The 6,765-nt window shown below is 37.7% G+C and overlaps 1 pseudogene across 1 annotated transcript; it reads right to left on the bottom strand.

Moving 5' to 3' along the window:
• Window positions 1-2,999: 2,999 nt before the first annotated feature.
• Window positions 3,000-3,404, bottom strand: LOC136142728 (cytochrome b5 pseudogene; annotated as a pseudogene). Its single transcript, XR_010657826.1, has one exon. The product of XR_010657826.1 is annotated as a cytochrome b5 pseudogene (transcript).
• Window positions 3,405-6,765: the final 3,361 nt, after the last annotated feature.

The following is a 6,765-nucleotide window of genomic DNA, read 5'->3' as shown; positions in this document are numbered from 1 at the left end:
TCAACCATTAAAATCATGCCTCCTTGTTTGGGATTAACAGATACTACTGTATATAAAATAGATAAATAACAAGGACCTATTGTATAGCACAGGGAACTATATTCAATATCTTGTAATAACCTATAATGGAAAAAAATCTGGAAAAGTATATATATATATATATATATATATATGAATCACTTTGCTGTACACCTGAAATTAACACAATTGTAAGTCGACTACACTTCAATTAAAAAATAATAAAAGAAAATAAAATTATGCCTCTTCATTATCCCTATTTTCTCTTCCTGGAACTCCTATTTGATAAATGTTGTAACTTCTCATTCTATCCTTCATATCTCTTTCATATTTTCTCTCTCCTTAGCTCTTTATCCTGCATTCTAGGTAATTTCCTCATTGAGAGATCTCATTGAATGAAATCTCTCATTCAATTCAGTAATTCCCCCTTCAGTGATATCTAGTCTATTGCTGTATGTATCTACTGAGGTTTGGTGTTCAATAATATATTTTACAAATTAACTTTATTGAGGTATAAAGTACATGCAGTAAAATGCACCCATTTAAATGTGTGGTTTGATGACAGATGTATATATTCATGTTAACAGTCACTCCAATCAAGATATAGAACATTTCCATCACACCAGAAAGTTCCCTCATGTTCCTTGGCAGTCCACTTCCCTCAAGTCTAAAGCAACCACTTGGAACTTCCCTGGTGGCACAGTGGTTAAGAATCCGTCTGCCAATTCAGGGGACACAGGTTCAATCCCTGGTCCGGGAAGATCTCACATGCCATGGAGCAACTAAGCCCATGAGCCACAACTACTGAGCCTACAAGCCACAACTATTGAGCTCACGTGCCCCAACTACTGAGCCCACGTGCCAACTACTGAGCCCACATGCCTCGAGCCCATGCTCCACAACAAGAGAGGCCACCGCAATGAGGAGCCCGCGCACCACAATGAAGAGCAGCCCCTGCTCACCACAACTAGAGAAAGCCTGCGCACAGCAACAAAGACTCAACACAGCCACAAAATTAATTAATTAATTTTTAAAAAGATAATTGGAGAATATTAAAAAAATAAAGCAACTACTAACGTTATTTATATATCATAGATTGCTTTTGGCTGATCTAAAATATGATATATATGGAAGCATACAATCTGTATTCTTTTGTGTCTGGTTTCTTTTGTTCAGCTTACTGCTTTTGAAATTCACACGTTACTGGCAGTATCAGAAATTTATTCCTTTTTATTACCAAGTAGTATTCCATTTATGGCTATGCCACAGTTTATCTATTCACTAGTTTATGGACACTTAGATTGCTTCCAACTTTTAGCTATTACAAATAAAGCTGCTATGAGCATTTGTATGCAGGTCTTTGTGTGGACATATGTTTTCATTTCTGTTGTGTAAATACCTCCAGATGGAATTGCTGAATCACGACTAGGTGTATGCTTAACTTCATAAGAAACCGCCAAACTATTTTTATGTACCTGTAATGTAAGAGAGTTCTGGTTGCTCTAAAACCTCACTTACGTGTGTTTTTGTCGACTGACAAAAAATTTTTTTTAATTTTAGTTTTATCCATTCTAGTGGCTGGGATTTGGTATCTCACTGTTATTTTAATTAGCATTTCCCTAGTAACTAATTATTTTAGATACCTTTTCATGTACTTATTGGCCAATTAGCCATTCATATATATTCTTTGATCAAGTGTCTATTCAAGTCATTTGCCCATTTTCTTGTTGTTGTTCCAGGCTTATGTCTACTAAAATCTAAACAAAGGATCCCTCTGCAAGGTACTTTCCCATGTGATAGAGTCAGCTGCCCCACTGCCCTCCTACATTTGCTCTAACTTCCAGCGACAAAAAAGGCAGAGGGTGACACATGTCACTGATTATAAAAATCTCTTCTCTGTAATTTAAACACATTCCTTTCCAATGTGTTTAGTTATTTCTGAAGAACTCCATGGCTTGTCAGTCGGCTAGCAGGCCAATAGACAATCATTGCTAACTACAAAGTACTTCGAGTCTATAAATTCATCTCTCAAGTTTCGACATTTAAAGAAAAAGCACTGCGCAGAGAATAATAAACAAAGACGGGATGACTGAACCAGTCCACACCAGAGTTCTTCATGGCCCATCACCAGAGCTAAATTTCTTCAAAAATCAGATTCCGAATGTCCCACAATCTCTTTCAAATGTGTGTTTTTACAAATTAGGGAATCAACATTTCTTTATAGGAGCACGTAAACAGTTTTTACCTTTGAAGGAGGAGTCTGTAAAACCTGAGAAGCTGTATAACTGAGAATCTCTTCGGAATGACATATTTAAGCTGAGAGAAGGGACAGTGGTAATGTTCTCTCATGGTTCACAGGCTTTTGTTGATGTTGCTGGTGTTTTTAATCAAAGAAAAGATCGAGTATCTTTTCTAGGTCTTGCAGACCACTTTCTCTTTTTATCGTCTATATGATTGTTCAAGTAGAACAATTATTAGAAATCTTTAAGCTATTATTTCTGGGCTTTCCTTGAAAAAAAAAACTACACTGGAAACATGCAATACCTGATTATTCAATTAGATGAAGCAGCACAAGAAGAGATCCAAGGACGCCCCTGCTCACATCAGACAGACAACTTGGATCTGAAAGATTAGCACATTAAATGACCGCCAAATAATCAGATTCCAAACATCACAGACAATTACATATCAAAGAGCCATTCATGGTGGTATGTTTTAAAAGATTGTGCCCACAGTAAGCAAATGACATAGCGATGGAACATCAAAACAAAGCTGATGAATAAAAAGGCACACTCTAAAAATTCAGGAGTAGAAAGAACAGTTCTTTTTGGTTTGTTTTGTGTCTAATGTAGGAGGAAAGGAAAACAGGTGTATTCAATTCATTTTCAGGGGAAGGGTTCTGTCAGCTGAAGCAGTTAACGGTGGCTTCTTTCTCCCAGGACCAAAGCAGTCTTTTCTTCCATTGGCTTCTGAGAACGTGTTTAGTGTTCCGATGTGTAGAAGTGATACATCAGGGCTACAACCAGTGCTGAGATGGCTGGGATCACCCAGTTGGTCCACCAGCTGGAATTAGAATCAATAGTAGTAATAAGAGTTTCCAGAGGCTTGGTTATCTTTGACCTGTCATCCGGATGCAGCTCCCCAATGATAAACGTTTTGGACAATTCTCGAGCATCTGTAGAGTGTCCGACATCCTCAAAGTTTTCAGTAGCATCACCTCCAGCTTGTTCCCTTAAGACTTCTTCCCCACCAGGGTGCTCCTCCAAAAATTTGGTCAAATTGTACGCCTTGTAATGCAGGATCAGCCAGGTGCTCTTGCTGTGGTTGTGCTTCTGGATCTCTTCCACGGTGTAGTACTTCACGGCTTTGTCGGACTCCTCGGCCATTTTGGAACACAGCGAGCCTCAGGCCCTAAAGGGAGCAGTGGAGCCGGGCGGGGTACAGCGGGCGTCTCCGTGGACTTGTCCCGGGACATTCCCTGCGGCCCGGCTCTATGCCTGGGCAGGAAGGCAGGCCCATTTGCCCATTTTTTAAAAACTGAGTTGTTTATGGCTTCTTAGTGTAAAATTAGAAATGAAAAAGGAGAAGTTACGACACCACAGAAATACAAACCATCCTAAGAGACTACTACAGGCAACTCTAGGCCAATAAATGGACAACATGGAAGAAATGGACAAATTCTTAGAAAGGTATAACCTCCCAAGACTGAACAGGAAAGAAATAGAAGATATGAACAGACCAATCACAAGTAATGAAATTGAAACTGTGATTAAAAATCTGCCAACAAACAAAAGTCCAGGACCAGATGGCTTCACAGGTGAATTCTATCAAACATTTAGAGAAGAGCTAACACCCCTCCTTCTCAAACTCTTCCAAAAAATTGTGGAGGAAGGAACACTCCCAAACTCATTCTATGAGGCCACCATCACCCTGATACCAAAACCAGACAAAGATACTACAAAAAAAGACAATTACAGACCAATATCACTGATGAATATAGATGCAAAAATCCTCAACAAAACACTAGCAAACAGAATCCAACAACACGTTAAAAGCATCATACACCATGATCAAGTGGGATTTATCCCAGATATGCAAGGATTCTTCAATATACATAAATCAATCAATGTGATACACCATATTAACAAATTGAAGAATAAAAACCATATGATCATCTCAATAGATGCAGAAAAAGTTTTTGACAAAATTCAACACCCATTTATGATAAAAAAAAAAAACTCTCCAGAAAGTGGGCATAGAGGGAACCTACCTCAGCATAATAAAGGCCATATATGACAAACCCACAGCAAACATCACTCTCAATGGTATAAAACTGAAAGCATTTCCTCCAAGATCAAGAACAAGACAAGGATGTCCACTCTCACCACTATTATTCAACATAGTTTTGGAAGTCCTAGTCATGGCAATCAGAGAAGAAAAATAAATAAAAGAATCCAAATTGGAAAAGAAGAAGTAAAACTGTCACTGTTTGCAGATGACATGATACTATACATGAGAATCCTAAAGATGCCACCAGAAAACTACTAGAGCTAATCAATGAATTTGGTAAAGTTGCAGGATACAAAATTAATGCACAGAAATCTCTTGCATTCCTATACACTAATGATGAAAAATCTGAAAGAGAAATTAAGGAAAAACTCCCATTTACCATGGCAACAAAAGGAATAAAAGACCTAGGAATAAACCTGCCTAGGGAGACAGAAGACCTGTATGCAGAAAACTATAAGACACTGATGAAAGAAATTAAAGATGATACCAACAGACAGAGAGACATACCATGTTCTTGGATTGGAAGAATCAACATTGTGAAAATGACTCTACTACCTAAAGCAATCTACAGATTCAATGCAATACCTATCAAATTACCAATGGCATTTTTTACAGAACTAGAACAAAAACTCTTAAAATTTGTATGGAGACACAAAAGACCCCAAATAGCCAAAGCAGTCTTGAGGGAGAAAAACGGAGCTGGAGGAATCAGACTCCCTGACTTCAGACTATACTACAAAGCTACAGTCATCAAGACAATATGGTACTGGCACAAAAACAGAAACATAGATCAATGGAACAAGATAGAAAACCCAGAGACAAACCCATGCACCTATGGTCAACTAATCTATGACAAAGGAGGCAAGGATATACAAGGGAGAAAAGACAGTCTCTTCCATAAGTGGTGCTTGGAAAACTGGACAGCTACATGTAAAAGAATAAAATTAGAACACTCCCTAACACCATACACAAAAATAAACTCAAAATGGATTAGAGACCTAAATGTAAGACTGGGCACTATAAAACTCTTAGAGAAAAACATAGGAAGAACACTCTTTGACATAAATCACAGCAAGATCTTTTTTGACCCACCTCCTAGATAATGGAATTAAAAACAAAAAAAAAGAACCAAATGTGACCTAATGAAACTTCAAAGCTTTTGCACAGCAAAGGAAAGCATAAACAAGACGAAAAGACAACCCACAGAATGGGAGAAAATATTTGCAAATGAATCAATGGACAAAGGATTAATCTCCAAAATATATAAACAGCTCATGCAGCTCACTATTGAAAAAACAAACAACCCAATCCAAAAATGGGCAGAAGACCTAAATAGACATTTCTCCAAAGAAGACATACAGATGGCCAAAAGGCACATGAAAAGCTGCTCAACATCACTAATTATTAGAGAAATGCAAATCAAAACTACAATGAGGTGTCACCTCACACCAGTTAGAATGGGCATCATCAGAAAATCTACAAACAACAAATGGTGGAGAGGGTGTGGAGAAAAGGGAACCCTCTTGTGCTGTTGGTGGGAATGTAAATTGATACAGCCACTATGGAGAACAGTATGGAGTTCCTTAAAAAACTACAAATAGAATTAGCATATGATCCAGCAATCCCACTACTGGGCATATACCCAGAGAAAACCGTGATTCAAAAAGACACATGCACCCCAATGTTCATTGCAGCACTATTTACAATAGCCAGGTCATGGAAGCAACCTAAACGCCCATCGACAGACGAATGGGTAAAGAAGATGTGGTACATATATACAATGGAATATTACTCAGCCATAAAAAGGAACGAAATTGGGTCATTTGTAGAGACGTGGATGGACCTAGAGACTGTCATACAGAGTAAAGTAAGCCAGAAAGAGAAAAACAAATATCGTATATTAACGCATATATGTGGAACCTAGAAAAATGGTACAGATGAACCAGTTTGCAGGGCAGAAATTGAGACACAGATGTAGAGAACAAACATATGGACACCAAGTGGAGAAAGCGGTGGGGTGGGGGGTGGGGGTGTGATGAATTGGGCGATTGGGATTGACATGTATACACTGATGTGTATAAAACTGATGACTATACCTGCTGTATAAAATAAATAAATGAATAAAATTTAATAAAGTAAAAATTGAGTTGTTTATGGCTTCTTAGTATTTAATTATGAGTTCTTTATAATACTGAATAAAGATTTTTTTGCATTTCATTTTATTTTATTTTTTTCACACACACTGTATTTTGTTTTTACAAGAGATAAATAAACTGACACCAAGCATTGTAAATGGATGACCACAACAAAAGCAACGATGATTGCAGTTACCAAACACGAAACACACTCATACTATGTCATAATATTGACATTCAGTCCAGTAATCCTCCACTGTAACAGGTCCTTTACTTTGCATTGAAAAGTGATTTATATATATTTTTGCCTCTGAGTCCTTGT

The sequence above is a fragment of the Phocoena phocoena genome, chromosome X (assembly GCF_963924675.1).
Source record: "Phocoena phocoena chromosome X, mPhoPho1.1, whole genome shotgun sequence".
In the NCBI taxonomy this organism is placed as follows: domain Eukaryota; kingdom Metazoa; phylum Chordata; class Mammalia; order Artiodactyla; family Phocoenidae; genus Phocoena; species Phocoena phocoena.
Note: the sequence above shows the minus strand (reverse complement) of the source record. Positions and strands in the feature narration are given on the sequence as shown.